The 16,270-nt window shown below is 40.4% G+C and overlaps 1 protein-coding gene across 1 annotated transcript in view; it reads left to right on the top strand.

Moving 5' to 3' along the window:
* The window catches only part of Gpc6 (glypican 6), an 859,561-nt gene that overhangs the window by 491,200 nt on the left and 352,091 nt on the right, over positions 1–16,270 (top strand). The gene's annotated exons all lie outside the window — the stretch shown is intronic.

The following is a 16,270-nucleotide window of genomic DNA, read 5'->3' as shown; positions in this document are numbered from 1 at the left end:
GGATGATTGGGTAAATGCCAGTGGTGGAATTGCTGGGTCGGGGGGGAGCTCTATGTTTAGTCTTTTGAGGAACTGCCATAAAACTACAGGGCTTCTGTGTTAGGGTTTTTAGTCCTCCATCCCTCCTGACCTGCAGGAGGGATAGAGAGAGAATATGCCCTGACCAGGACAAGCCGAGTAAGGAGAGGGCTGACTGACTGCCTGCACCCAGCCCTCCCTCACCGGAGGACAATCAGACATGTCAGGAAGACCCATCAAGGCCGGAGCTTGTTTATTGAGGAAGTACATTCAGCTAATATAGGATGTGGTGCCTGTCAGCACAAAGGTGTGCAGAGCAGGGGAGGTGCACATGTTTACTCTCACTATAGGTCTCAGCAGAGAGTGATAAAGCAGTAACACATTTGTACTCAATGGTAATCAAGTCTCAGAAAGTGATTCACAAAACCGACAATATAGCTCAAAGTTAGGCATGGCGTTCATACATGACAGCTCATTTCTTTGTGTGGTTATCTTAGTGATGCAGATTCATGGGCCACCCTGACCCTGCACTCGTCTCCCAACACTTCTGTATGGCAAAGGGCATAGCTAACAAATGAACTAGAAAACCTACAGAGTGAGAGATCTTCACTAACCATACAACAGACAAAGGCCTCATATCTAAAATATATCAACAGATCAAAAAATTGAATTGCTCCAAAACTAATTTCCAAAGAAACAACCATCCCATTAAAAGATGAGCCAAAGATTTAAAGAGAGTCTTCTCTGAAGAAGAAATAAGAATGGCCTATAGACACATGAAGAAATGCTCAACATCTCTGGCCATAAAAGAAATGCAAATCAAAACAACTCTAAGATTCCACCTCACTCCAGTTAGATTGGCCAGGATCAGGAAAACGAATAACAACAGATGCTGGAGGAGATGTGGCCAGGAGGGATCACTACTACACTGTTGGTGGGAGTGCAAACTCGTTCAACCACTATGTTTCTCTTTTATTCATCCACGTCACCTAGTCTTTTACCATCCAGTCATTCAAGAAACATCAAAAAGTAGTATCTTCCTTGTCTCCAATTTCCTAAAATCATGGCAGTCCTACAAATTTTCTACTTAATTTCCAGAATTCCCAGAAGAACATCAATGGAGTGGTTCAGTTTGAATAATTTCAACTGATCTGGAAGGTTTTTTTTTTATGGTACTAAATACTAGCAGAATCACATTTGTTTGTTATAACTTTCATTCCAAGTTGATAAAATCCATAGTCTTCTAAAATTGAAACCCAAGCCTTTTCCACAAAGAAAACAGGAAATATATTTATGAGTATATTAAACAGATATTTATTGTTAGGAAATGGAACTCAAAATTCAGTCCCTATTTTCATGCTGATTAGATTATAGAAAAAGAAGACAGATACAAGGAATAATACTGTAGTGTGATTTGTACCACATGTACATGTCTCAAAGCTGAGAGGGACAAAAAGGTCATAGAAGATTTCTGGTAGACATGGGTTGTTACCTAATTTTAAAGGGTAATTTTAAATATATCAACCCTAAATTATTTAATTCTCCTCTTTATCATTAAGTCTTTCTCTTCTTTGTAAAAAACCAACCTTCTTCAATTCATTTAATTTTCTCCTGTAACTACATTCTTTCACTGTCTACCAATTTTCTAAGGATTAGGTATAATCTAGTGTAGGAAAACTGAAATAATAATGGCTTAAGTAGGATGGAGAGAATTTTTCCAGCTGATTGCTTATAAAAGTTTCTCTTGATAAAAGTCTTTATGACTAGTTTTTCTTTTAATCTCACTTGTTAATGGTATTGGTTTGGGTTTAAGATGGTCTCCACTCTTTGTGTGGATGTTATACTAAGGACATTGTTAAATAGACTGTCCAGAACTTATGTATTTGGGGAATCTGATGCTTACAGAGGTACAAAGAGATCCATGTAAATGTTAGTGCTAGTGTAGATAGTATGGCTTTCAGACTGGGGATTTTTTCTTTTTAATCCTTAGCTTTGGACACTGTTCTTGGGCTAGTGCCTTGCCACTTTGAACCATAGCATCACTTCCGGTTTTCTATTGAATCACTGGAGATAAACGTCTCATGGATTTTCCTGCCCCAGCTGGTGTTGAATTGCAATCCTCAGGCCTCAGCCACCTGAGTAGCTGGGATTTCGGTCATGAGCCACTGTCACCTGCCCAGACTGGTTTATGCCATTGAAAATGTAGTAAAGTTTGATGACTTTAGTGATTTTTGATTAGAGCTCTTGAAATATGTATATTTACGTACATGCATATTTATGTATATGTATATGTAGAAATTGGTAGCACACATTTAGAACTCCATTCTTGGGAGGCTGAAGCACAAGGACTGGAAGGTCAAAGTCCAGCTAGTGCTACATAAATTCGGTTTCAATTTTGTCTTTAAAAATGTATCATTACCTAGTCAATATTTATGAAATTGAGAAACAAATAGAATTCACATCAATTAAAAACTTGAACAAAACCTGAATTATAAGACTAACCAGGGCCCGGAGTCTGGCCTAGTGGTAGAGTGTTTGCCTAGCATACACGAAGACCTGGGTTCTATTCCTTGGTACCACATACGTAGAAAAAAACCTGGGAGTGATGTTGTGGCTCAAGTGGTAGAGCTTTAGTCTTGAGAAAGCCTAAGGACATTGCTCAGGCCCTGAGTTCAAGCACCAGGAATAAAAGACTGTACAACACTCATTACAGAAAATGCTAATTGCTAATGTGAAAAAAATCAGTGTTTGGCAAACTGGTTGTTGTGAAAATTAATATTTTTTCCGATCACCAACTGTGATCATATTCATATACAGTTGATGCTAAGGACTGAGTCAATTAGCCATTGAACAATTACTATCTTTCAGATATATGAAGAAATCATTATACTAGACCATAACACTGAACTTACTAAAATCCTTGTTTAATTAGTAGCAAAGATATTCACAGCTCCTTCACATTATGAAATAAAATCCAACTAATGGTGCTTTGATGAACAAGTGAGGAAGCATAGCCAGATAGGCATTCTGTTGTCTACTGCTAATGAAATAAGAACAAAATTACATTACAGGAAATATCCATTTCATTATAAAAGAGGCTTTGTGTTAGATGATTTTGTTCAACTATATGCAAATTCAAGTGCTCTGAGCACATTTAAGGCCAATGAAGCCAAAGTCTGGTGTTCTGTAGGTGAAGGTATATTGCACTTGTTTTCAGTGGAGGGTCTTATTTGTCATGTTGCTAAATATAATGAGAAAAAGAGAACTACTCCAGCCTCCAAATGTTTACTGTTGAGCATCCTTGAGAACTACAAGTTCCTCCCATTGTTTTTGCTTTCAGAAGACTTCTGTATCAACAAGGAAAGCAATTTGCAAAACATTCTGACTAGGAATCCACATAGTAGCTGTTTCTTGGCCTCGTATGACATAAGCCAATTATGTAGAATAAAGCAGCAAATGAAATTTTACGACAGCAAGTGTGTTTTTCCTTAAGAGAAAAAGCAGTGAAGAAAAAAACTGGGAAGTCAAATGACTATTTTAACCATTCCTTTTGGAATTTGGAGGAATACCAAAATATTTATTTTTGAATTAATGGATTATCAATATACGGATTATCTGAATGCCAGTCTATCTATCTATCTATCTATCTATCTATCTATCTATCTATCTATCTATCTATCTGCTGATCTCTGTTATCCACCATGTATCATCTCATCTGTCATCTGTTATCTACCTATCTGTCATCTATCAATCTATCATCTTTCTCTCCTATCTATCTATCTGTCTGTCTGTCTGTCTATCTATCTATCTATCATCTATCATCTGTTCTCTATCTGTGGTACTGAGGATTCATTCCAGGATCCTGATTTCCTGTTTTGTTTCAATAGGTTCCTGAGTAATATCATAATCCCAAATGCTCATTATTACAGGTCCGTGAACGCTCATCATTATTAAGACAGTGGGTCTTTTTCTTTCTCTATACTTTTTTGGTATTACATTCAGCACAAATAGCTTTTATCAAGGGATATTGCCGGGGCCAACCGGCAGCAAACCAGGGTTCGCAGATTGGGGTTCCTGAAATAGGGGACAAGGACTAGGAAGAAAAAGAAGAGAGACAGACACACCGGGTCCGGGATGTCCGCAGTCCAGGCAAAGACTGCTGAGACTGCCGCGTTTATTTTCCACTCCCCCTTCTTCCCTCCTCCTCTCCCAGGGAACCTCCAGGTGTTACATTCATATAGTAATTCTCAGGTCATTTACATAGAATAGGGCCAGAAAGCAATAAGACAATATAGCCATCGTCTGATGCAAGTCAAGGAACAGTTTGATTCCACTCTGGCTCCCAACATGTCCCCCGTTTTTTATTTTAAAAGAAACACAAGTGCAATTTTTACTCTTCTCTATACCCCTAATTTATCCTGTCACATTTTCCAAAAATGACTTTGGTCCCTTGGTCCAACGGGGATTTGATGGGCGGAGATTCAACTTCCGTGACTTCTTCAAGCTGACTCAGGGGTGCCGTCTCCACGCTTGACCAGGGACCTTAAGAAGCCCAGCCTGTTTTATCAAGGTGTTGCAAGGATTAGACACCAGGAACAACAATCTACTCCAAACTAGAAATCATACTTGACATTCAACAACTGCACAAACCATCCTTGGCCACAACAGCGCAGCCTACCTAGCACCCATTTGCAAAGGCTTTTTCTTGATTGTCTGGGGAACTAAATTTCTGCAACCTTAACAATGCTTCAGTTGTCAGATCTAAACAGATTAATAGAGACACAAGCCTCAGATCCACAAACTTTTCCTGAATTTGTGGCTGGTGTCAAAAATAAAAAATAAAAATTTTACTCAATTAGGACTTTAAACTACCCGCTATCACAGAAGATTGACAAGTTCCTGCCCAGTTATGAAAGGCACAGGCATTAGTAAGGCATGCTTACAAACTATTCTATGACCTCCCGGCTCTGATTAATTTGATTGGCCAAGCACAAGTGACTAAGATCTGACACCATCTCTGCCATCCAAGCAGAGGCTTTCGTGTCCCAGTAGTGTCTCTCCACACAGGGATAAACATGCCATTGGCATTTCACTTTGTTGGTTGCTGTACTTGAACTCGGGGCCTGGGTACTGTCTCTCAGCTCTCCAGCTCAAGGCTAGCACCCTACCACTATGAGTCCTGAGCTTGGTGCTTGAGTGCTTCCCCCCAGCTTTTCAGCTCAGAGCTAGCACTCTGCCACTTCAAGCTCCAAAACAACTCTGTCCTAGCATCCTGCTGGCAGATTAGACACCATAGTCTCACAGGGACTTTGCTTTGCCCGGGCAGGCTCAAAGCTGTGGCTTTCAGATCAATGAGTCCTGCAAAAGGCCACGTTACTCCCAATTAAAGCAACAAGGTGGTCAACACAGAAATAGTCTCTAAGCATGAGCTTACCTAGAACCTGGTAAAAGCCAAAGTTACATCTGAATAAGGATTGCTGTCCTTCTCCATGGGCTAGCTGGAAGTTGCTATAAGGTAACTTACAAGAGCAAGCTGAAATAGCAATTAAGCAATTACTTTGGTAGTCCTAATTTTCCTTTTTTCTCTTTCTTTAAACATTTAAGACAACTTCACTTTCAAATATTGTTTAGAAACCCATTTCCAATGTTCTTAATAACTTTTACTGATACTGGCTTAAACAATTAACACCTTAGCCTTCATTTGCAATTGAAAAACCTTTAAGGGCACAAAGAACTCCTTCTGCCTTCAGGCCACCTAAGGCTCAAGGCACTCCTCTTGCCTTTTAGAAAAAAGGGCTCTTTTGCAGTTTAGATTACTGTCTAGAACTCCAACAACAGTTTAAACTCAAATAACAGTTTTTCCCTAATTCAAGAACTATAGACATCAGTGCACCAAAAGTCTAAGTCTGGACTTAGTTTCCTCTCCTTTTTTAAAATACACCCAATAGCATGGAGATAAACCTTTAAACATTCCTTTAAAATACTAATCACATTATCCACATTTTACCATCAGATTTCTAGTGTCAGTTTGCAAGAAAGGACAGGCAAAATTTCTGACGTTAATGAACAATTTTACATTTAAATTTCTAATACATGTTTCCAAACTTTAACTTAAAGTAATAAATCCCAAATTCCCTAACACCTCTGTGCTGAACAGGATACAATGTTTACAATGTAAACAGCTGTATGTATTGCAATACCAGATTTTTTAAAATGCAGATTTCAGGATCTTTAGAAAAATACTTTTTACCAGTTTTTCTTTAAAACAATGCAATAATACTTTTAAGACATAGGAAACATTCAAGCATAATAATTTTCTTGAAGTTTAGACTTAGATTTACCCAATTGCCTTTGTTTCAAATGAGTTCAACCATTGTTTTATACAGCATGCTGACAATTTAACCTTGAACATGTTCACTCACTCATTCACACACATTCATACTCAAAGATCATAAAGTGCGCAAAATTAATATTGGCCGTTCGTTTTCCGGAAGTTTGTGTCAAGAGAGTTTTGCCAATTTTACTCTTACAGGTGAGAACCAGGTTCAAAACAAAACTTTTTGCAAGGCAACTTAGCTGGAATTTATTTTTCCAGGGCTTGTCACAACTTCAGACATGGGGGAGCGGCCATGCTAGGCCCAGAAATGTTCAAATAAATAACAAGGATGTGTGCTTGAGTACGCACAGAAAAACCATAAGGATCCATACTTAGAAATGGTACCAATTTTAAAGACAAAACTGGACAAGAAAAAATATGTAACACGAACAAGACAGAGAAACGGAGACTTTTAAATAATCAGACATTGACATATAACAAGAAAATTGGACTCAATCAGATACACTTAACACAAAAAACATGAGCTCAAATGAATGTTTTCACCAAACAGTTATTTTTAGATTTAGACATGTCTTGCTGGTGAGACTCTCAGGTATGCCTTGTTATCGACAAGAAACTCAGAAGGGGAGGGGGGGTCAAGGCGTCCCTTGACCACCCAGGCCTCTGTTTTAGGCCCACAGTGCACCTTTTCAAACAAACAAACAAAAATAAAATAAAATAAAATAAAATAAAATAAAATAAAACGCTGACATACAAGGGGGTCGGCCGACTTCTACTTACCTCTGGAGGCCTTTGCTTTTCACCTGGGCATCTTTTACAAAAAACGTTATTAAGAAGAGGGCTGGTAAAGACAAAATAATGTCACATATTAAATTGTGTAGAGTCAATAAATATGTTAAAAGGTCCCTACATAATAGTAAAAGGAGGAGAAACACAGCTCATATGAATGTGTGGAACAAGTGGATCAGTAGCAGTCCCGATTGACATGCACAAATAACTCAGGTCCTTCCCACGTCGCAGGATGCACCACTGGAGGGTTGGGGGTGTAGGCCCAGTGAGTCGCTGCTTGGATGGCCACTGTCACTCTCCACGATCCGAACGCAGTGTTCAGGCAGCCAGCGGGCGTCATTTTCTCCTTGTGAAAAAACACATACATGCCCTCGACCCCAGGTTAGAACAGGATCGGGTCCATGCCAAGCACCAGTTAGGGGATCCTTCCATTTTACTAAGGCAAAAGGACGCTGCGCTCTTTTTTCCCAGAATCGCTGAGCAGCAGATAAATTATTTGAATCCAAATTCAAAAAATTTAAAACAAATAAAGCATGATTAAGTATATTCACAGGGGTAGCGGGATATGACTCTCCTTTCTGTATTTTAGCAATTTGATGTTTTAATAATCCATTAGCTCTCTCCACGATGCCTTGACCTTGAGGATTGTAAGGAATGCCTGTAATATGAGTGATGTTATAGGAATGGCAGAAGGATTGAAATGCTCGGCTTGCATAGCCAGGGCCATTATCTGTTTTTATTTGCGAGGGAATCCCCATCTCAGCAAAGCATCGAATGCAGTGAGAGATACAATGTTTAGTGGCTTCCCCAGCAAGGGGAGTGGCCAAGATAAAATTAGAATAAGTATCTACAGTAACATGAACATATTTTAATCGGCCAAATGATGGAACATGTGTGACATCCATCTGCCAAATGTGATTAGAAAGCAGTCCTCGTGGATTTATGCCTAAATGGGGGGCTGGTGAAAAAGGGACACAGTTGGAGCAAGTCTTAACTATTTGTCGTGCTGCTTCTCTAGATAATTTAAACTGTCGGCGCAAGGCTCGACTGTTTTGATGATGGATGGCATGTGACTGCTTAGCAAGTTCAACCTGAGTTAAGTAAACTCTGGTGGCGGAGTCAGTAACTGCATTGCCCTCACTTAAAGGGCCAGGAAGATTAGTGTGAGCTCGAACAAAGCCAAAAAAACAGGGGTGGTTGCGAGAACAAAGCAAAGTTTGTACTTGGCGAAATTGGGTCTGAATATTGGAGTTAGTAGTTCCAATAAAGGGAACAGTTTCTATGACTTGAAGAGCACGAATTACATATTGACTGTCTGAGTATAAGTTAAAGGGCTCGTCTTGTAACAGGACGAGTGCTTGTAAAACAGCCTCTAATTCCACCTCTTGGGCGGAGGAAAAACCCGTAACCCAAGATTGAGTTTTCCCATTAATGGTCAAAGCAGCCTTTCCATTAGAGGATCCATCTGTAAATACCAAAGCAGCAGAAGATAAAGGCGAGGCCTGTACTATGGAAGGAAATAGAAACGTATGACACGCAGCAAATTGGAGAAGTTTGTTAGACGGGTAGTGATGCAAAATTTTCCCCGTATAATTGGCCCAAGCAATGGCCCAAGAATCGCAATGGGCGAATAGCCAATCTTGTTGTTGTAGATTATATGGGACACAGATAAAATGAGGTTCCTGACCTAAATATTTACGGGAATCCACTCGGCACATATGTATCAAATTAGCTACCAATTCGTAGTAGGGGGTCAGCACTTTGCCGGGTGTTGATGGTAGATAAAGCCATAAAAGTGGGCCATCCTGCCACAATACAGCAGTTGGGGAGTGAGAAGTAGCTAAAATATAAACTCCCCATGGTTTAGAATAGTCACAATAGGTCACTTGTTGCTGGGAAATTGCCTTTTCTACAATTTGGATGGCCCTCCTGGCGTCAGGATTTAATTCGCGCAAGGATGTAGGGTTGGTATCTCCTTTTAAGAGATCAAAAAGGGGTTTTAACTCTCCTGTGGAGAGCTTTAGATAAGGCCGAAGCCAATTTATATCTCCTAAGAATTGCTGAAAATCATGAAGAGTTCTTAAGTGTAAAGTTTTTAATTGTATTTTTTGGCTTTTAAAATAGTGTGGGCCTAATATATGGCCTAGATATGTAAAAGGGGGGTGTTCCTGAACCTTTTCAGCTGCTATTATAAGGCCAAAGAGGCTCAGATCTTGCTTTAGTTGTCCAAAGGCTTGTCGTACGACTATAGGGTCAGAACAAGCCAACAAGATGTCATCCATATAAAGAACAATATAAACAGAAGAAAATTTTTCACGAGTGGAAGAAATGGCTCTAGCTACAAAACTTTGACATAAAGTTGGGCTATTTGCCATGCCCTGTGGGAGCACAAGCCAGTGATATCGCTTCATGGGTTCTTTAAAATTAACAGAGGGGACGCTGAAGGCAAAGCGCTTACAGTCTTGAGGCGCCAGGGGTATAGTATAGAAACAATCCTTCAAATCTATAATAATCTTATAAGTATCCTTTGGGATTGCCATGGGTGAAGGCAAGCCAGGCTGTAGGGCCCCCATCAGTTCCATTGTCGCGTTAACCTTTCTCAAATCCTGTAACAGCCTCCATTTACCTGACTTTTTCTTTATAACAAAAATTGGAGAATTCCATGGAGAGTTAGAAGGGGCCACATGTCCCAAGTCCAGCTGTTCCTGTACCAGCTGCTGAACTGCAATGATCTTTTCTAGAGAAAGAGGCCACTGTTCAACCCATACCGGTTGTTCAGAGAGCCAATTTATGGGATCAGCATGAGGGGGAGGGCAAACGACAGCTCCCGTCAAGGGATACCCTAATCCTTGTCTCGTAGGGTGAGACTGGGGTTGGAGTGGCTCTAGCTCCCCCTGTGCTGCTCGGCCTAGTCCCCTAAAGGGGAGGAGGCCTTGATCAAGTAACTGCTTAGTGACCGCAGCACTAGGACTAAACATATACACTCCCATTTTTTCCATGATATCACGACCCCATAAATTAATTGGCAGATGATCCAAGACAAATGGCTGAAAATGACCAGAGTGCCCTTCCTCATCTCTCCAAACAAGGATCGCACTGCTCTGCTATGGGTCAGTTGCTTGCCCAACCCCCTGTAGGGAAGTCATAGAGGTTGTCAGGGGCCATTGGGCTGGCCAATGTTTTTTAGATATCACAGACACATCTGCTCCAGTGTCTAATATTCCTTTAAAGGGCTTTTCTTGTATAAATATAGTCATCTCAGGCCTCTCTTGTTTTATGCTTTGTACCCAATAGATATCAGAAGATCTAAATCCTCTCTGTCCACATGGGGAATTAGCAGTCTCCCCGGGAGGTAAAGGCACAAGTATTAATTGTGCTAATTTTTGACCGGCTGGGATCGATACCACGTGTTTCGGGGCAGAGGCCATAACTTTGATTTCTCCAGTAAAATCCTGGTCAATTTTGCCAGGTGTAATCTGTATCCCTTTAAGGGCTGAGCTACTTCGCCCTAACAGCAATCCAGCCACTCCCGGGGGAAGGGGGCCGAAGACCCCCGTGGGGAGAGCTTGTGTCCCCATCTCTGGGGTCAATACTGAGCAGGTGGAGGAACAGAGGTCCAATCCTGCACTTCCTGGGGTGGCACGGAGGAGGCCGGAGACTGATCTTGGGGGGTTGTTAGAAGATGCACTTGTGGCCGAGAAGAGGGAGGGACTGCCCCATGGTTTTGCGGGGCCAGGGGCTGGCCCCTTCTCCAGTTTCCCAAATACGGGCGGCCATTGCGATTTGTTGCTGACTTGCAATCTTTAGCCCAGTGCTTCCCTTTACCACAGCGTGGACATGTGCCAGGTGATTTTTCTCTCTTTTGCCTGGCCTGGCGTGGGCATTGCGTCATCCAATGTCCTATTTGTCCACAAGAAAAGCAACGCCCTGGGGGTCTAGCATCCCGAGAATGCCGCTGACCTCTATATTTTAGAGACTCAGTAACAGTCTTTCCTTGAGGAGCGGCGGCTAAAGTAAGGCCTTGTACATGGGAGGGTCCAATATCAGCACACAGTGAAATAAAGTCCGTGATTCCTCCCTTATTCCTATGGGGTCTGATAGCCACCTGACAGACGGCGTTGGCATTTTCATAGGCTATGTGTCTAACTATACTCTTCCTTGCATTCTCATCTTGTACTAGGCAGTCTGCAGTCTCCATTAATCGAGACAAAAATTCTAGATAAGGTTCATTCGGTCCCTGTTTAACTTCTACTAGATTTTTTGTACGATTGGAATTGCGTAACTTTTTCCAAGCCTCTCTCGCCGCAGCATTTATTTGTAAATAGGCCTCCTTTGCATAACCCAATTGATCTTCGGTGTTTTTATAGGTTCCCTCTCCTAACAACTGATCAACAGTGTAAGGCAGGTTCTTAGACCTATTTGTTTCAATTTTAGCCCGACACTGTGCAGTGAACTCTGTCTCCCATAATAAGTACTCTCCTGCACTAAGGCATGCTCTGGCAAGCCGCTTCCAGTCATGTGGGCATGCAATACCAGCACATGCGGCCTCCAATATTACTTGAGTAAAAGGGGCAGTTGGCCCATATTGGGAGCAGGCATTTTTTAAATCCTGTAATAGTTTAACAGGAACAGGTTGATGGTATACTTGTTCATCATGATCAACTAAACTAGGGAAGCATCGAGGCCCTGAAATACCTTCCCTCTCTCTAGCAGCCTGAGTCAGGTTTAATTGCGATGCACTGTGCCTGGTTGTAGTGCCTGTTAAAAGGGACTTGTTGCTAGGGCCTTTAGGCTTGCCTAAAGGTTGAGAAAGGGATTGAGGCCGTAAGGCTGCAGCCGGAGGCGGTGGGTGTGAGGGGTAAGGTTTAGAATCAGACACCATAGTGGCCTGAGGGTCATATTTCTTTCCTACTTCTGGGGGGGCTCTCTGCTCTGTCCCCATTTTCGATAGAAGATGTAGCATTTCTTCTAACTTCTTCTCTATCGTAGCCACCCGGCCCTCCAATGACTCATCATAACTTTCCTCCTTGGTATTCAAACCTGAATTCTGATACTCAATATCTACTGGTTGTTGTTCCCTTTTCAAGATCTCACTTAGACTCTCTTGGGCTGCGGCATATGGCTCAGCCTCAGGTTCTTCAGAAGGGTCCTTTAACTCATAAAGTTCCCTTAATTCAAGATTAAGTTCAGCATCTTCATGTAGAGGATCTATGTATTCACTTACTAAATTCCATATAGTAGTAGCCTCTACTGGGGTCTTTTCGGGGCCATATACATCATAATAATCTTGAATTCTTTTTCCTATCCACTGCCAGGCTTTTTGGAATTCCTCCTCTATAGACCTCAGGCATGCCTCCTCGACAAACTGTAGGAAGCTCTGAAGCACCCCTTTTTCCACCCACGTTCCGTGGGCTTCAAATAGGCCTGTTAAGATCGGTAGAAATAACCCATGGCTATTAGCTTGATACATAATTTTTACTCCTGACTATACTCTCTTAATAGTCCTACGATGTGTTACTCACCACAGGGAGGGGTCCTTCACCTTCGTCCCAGATTTTCAGGGTCCCTGTTCGGGCGCCAGATGCTGGGGCCAACCGGCAGCAAACCAGGGTTCGCAGATTGGGGTTCCTGAAATAGGGGACAAGGACTAGGAAGAAAAAGAAGAGAGACAGACACACCGGGTCCGGGATGTCCGCAGTCCAGGCAAAGACTGCCGAGACTGCCGCGTTTATTTTCCCCTCCCCCTTCTTCCCTCCTCCTCTCCCAGGGAACCTCCAGGTGTTACATTCATATGGTAATTCTCAGGTCATTTACATAGAATAGGGCCAGAAAGCAATAAGACAATATAGCCATCGTCTGATGCAAGTCAAGGTACAGTTTGATTCCACTCTGGCTCCCAACAGGATATAAAGCTGTTTGAGTTTTATTGTCACTCCATTGGTTTTTTTGTTCTTTTGTTGATCGTGGGGCTTAAATTCTGGGCCTGGGCACTCTCCCTGAGCTCTTCAGCTAAAAGCTACTACTCATCCATGTTGAGCCATCTTGCCACTTCCGGTTTTCTGGAATAGCTATTCAGGAGTCTAAGAGCTGAGGATCAAAGTTCAAAGCCAGCCTGGGCACTAAAGTCCATGAGACTCTTATCTCCAATTAACACCAGAAAACCATATCTGGTATCTTTCTCTGTTCATATTACATATCCTAGACAAGTTGCCTCTCATAAGTCCCATCTAGCTAGAAGAGAAAAAGAAAAGAAAACAAAGCTCTAAGGTCAATTTTACCTTTAACCACATTTCCCTGAAATGTCAACTCCACTTGCTGTTTATTTTGAGTCTGAAATGCAGGTGGCTAGGCCATAGGGAATGGAAATTTTATTCTAAATGACAATGTGCCCAACTATATTTTGGGGATCCTAAAAATTTGATTAGATCATGAGATATAATGTCCTAATTCCATGATGTACTTGCTGTGGACATTTTCACAAATTAAAATTTATATTTATGTAAATGAAAGAACTTTTTAATTCTAACATCTTGTTATTAACACTAGACAGACACAGTAAAGGCATGAATGATACATTCCTTAACCTAATTTTACTTTTCAAGAAGCAAACTTTAAGTATTATACAATTTGTGTGGGGGTTTTTTTCACTTACAGTGTTGTCAGGGTTAAACATTTACAGCAACCTCTGATTTACCAAGTTGCTTAATCTATTCGCTTAATTCGTTCTTTTACTTATCATTTCATAGCATTACTAAATTTGAGATACTCATTCAACACTATGATATTGTATATAGTTTAGCACCAAGTGAATTTTCAAGGCAAATTAAATATATTAATGAAACATAAGGCATGTGTTTTAGATTCATTAGAAAATTTATTTTGAACATAGTTGAACTAATGCAAGGTGAATGTGTACATAAGAAATGAGGAAAATTGTGGAGACAAGTAAAGATTTGGGGAACTTTGGTTATCAGGAATTAAAGGTATTTCAGCATATGGACAGCAGATTTATGTGTACATTAGTAATATCCTTTATCAACTTGTTTCACTAGTATAACTAGTATTATATTTTGAGTATTCTTCCTCATTATAATTATAGAATCCATGAATTATAGCAAAACATAAACAAAATATAAAGAATGCAATTTTTATTTGCCATTCTATTACCCTTGTGAAAAAAATCCAACAATTAATACATTGACATGCTATTTAATCATTTACATTTATGTGAACATTTACAAGTTCATACATTTTTAATTCACTTAATATTTTTGCATGCCAGTTTCCAAATCAATTATTGTTTTACAAATTGCATTTTGACAACTAACATGAGAAAATGCTGAACGTGCAGCACCAAGGTATCTTGTAAAGCATGACTGTAATATTCAGATAATATTTTATCATGTGTCCATCCTTAATTTAACCAGCCTCATCTTAGAATAGCAGCACAGTACCGCATTTAGGATGCACGTGCTGTAGCTGACTGAGCTCTGTGATGTCTTTATTCAGGCTATAGGGGATCAAACTTAATCCCTACTTTCTTCCTTTGTGAAGAGCAGGAAAGATTCTAGAGAATCCCTGCTAGTAATCAAATGCAATGCGTAATTCACTCAAAAATAACAGCAAGCTTTAACAGCCATTAAAATATTTCTCATTTTATGTAATCATAAATAGCTTGTTGACTCAGAGCACTGTTAGTGAAAGTGAAGAATGATCATTTTGTTCAATCATGTATGTACACATTCACATGTACATCCAGTCTGTCATCTAAGAAGCATTTACTCAGCATGCATCACTTTACAGGCACTTAAAAATTTTCTAGTAAAAGAAATGGTTGCTAAAGTTTGGACTAAATGTTGTAACTACAATTATTGTAATGTTGGCATTTAAGTAAACATTAACATTACATCTAGTGAAGAGTCTAGGAAAGGATAAGATTCTAGAAATGGTTGCTAAAGTTTTGACTAAATGTTATAACTACAATTATTGTAATGTTGGCATTTAAGTAAACGTTAACACTACATCTAGTGAAGATTCTAGGAAAGGATAAGATTCTAGAAAATGTCAAAATGGTCTTAGACTGGATTATGAAAATATTCCTTCCATGGACATTTCCCTATATTCAAATGGTTGTTTTGATCATTCAGATGGAAACACTGCCACTTTCCTATACCTGGGGACAAAAAGCAGTGGGGTCAAGTGTCAGTTATAAAGTTCTTTCTTCACCGCATTACAGGATGGGGCTCCATTGCTTTGAGCTCTTCCTGAGGCTCCCTGATGGTTTGAAATCTGCTAGAATTAAGGAGTCAGTGGTAGTACTGTTATTTATTCTCTGCTTTATATTTTTCTTTAAAAAACAGATTCTGGGCTGGTAGTTTGGCCTAGTGGTTAAAGTGCTTGCCTAGCATGCACGAAGACCTGGGTTCGATTCGTTGGTACCACATACATACAAAAAAGCCGGAAGTGGTGCTGAGGCTCAAGTGGTAGAGCTCTAGCCTTGAGAAAGTCCAAGGACAGTGCTCAGGCCCTGAGCTCAAGCCCAGGACTGGCAAAAAAAAAAAAAAAAAAAAAAAAAAGAAAGAAACAGATTCTTCAGAAAATCTGCAAAGATCTAATCAAATGCCAAGGGGAAGAATGTTCTGCATACAATGTCTTCCATAGCAGAGAATCCCCCTTTCCTCCCTTCTGTACTCTCCCCCCCACTGTGCCCTAAGAGCTCAGGGCTCAGCCTTCTGCCTGCCTCATTTCTTGTCCCCTTCCCAGGGTCTTTCTGAACCTCAGGTTCCTGCTAGATGAGTTTGATATGATCTGTAGACTGACATGTGCAAACTCCTGGTCTATTCTGATGGTCTGTGCAAACTCCTCTCTCTTCCTCATGACCTCCTCTCTGCTTCCCTCCACTGCATCACTTGCTATTCCCAGCCCCTATTTCTAACATGTTCCACATTATTAATAATAAGTGACATTAATCTACTATGTCAATAGGCTAAATGAGTTAAGATATGTCTGAACTGCTATAATAAAATATCATAAATAGATTTTCATTTTAAGTGAAAAAATGCATAATCAGAATGCAGACATAACATGTTTTATCTCCTATATAGATTATAAAGATAAACTGAAAGT

Source organism: Megascapheus bottae, chromosome 11 (assembly GCF_031878675.1).
Source record: "Megascapheus bottae isolate mThoBot1 chromosome 11, mThoBot2.hap1, whole genome shotgun sequence".
In the NCBI taxonomy this organism is placed as follows: domain Eukaryota; kingdom Metazoa; phylum Chordata; class Mammalia; order Rodentia; family Geomyidae; genus Megascapheus; species Megascapheus bottae.
Note: the sequence above shows the minus strand (reverse complement) of the source record. Positions and strands in the feature narration are given on the sequence as shown.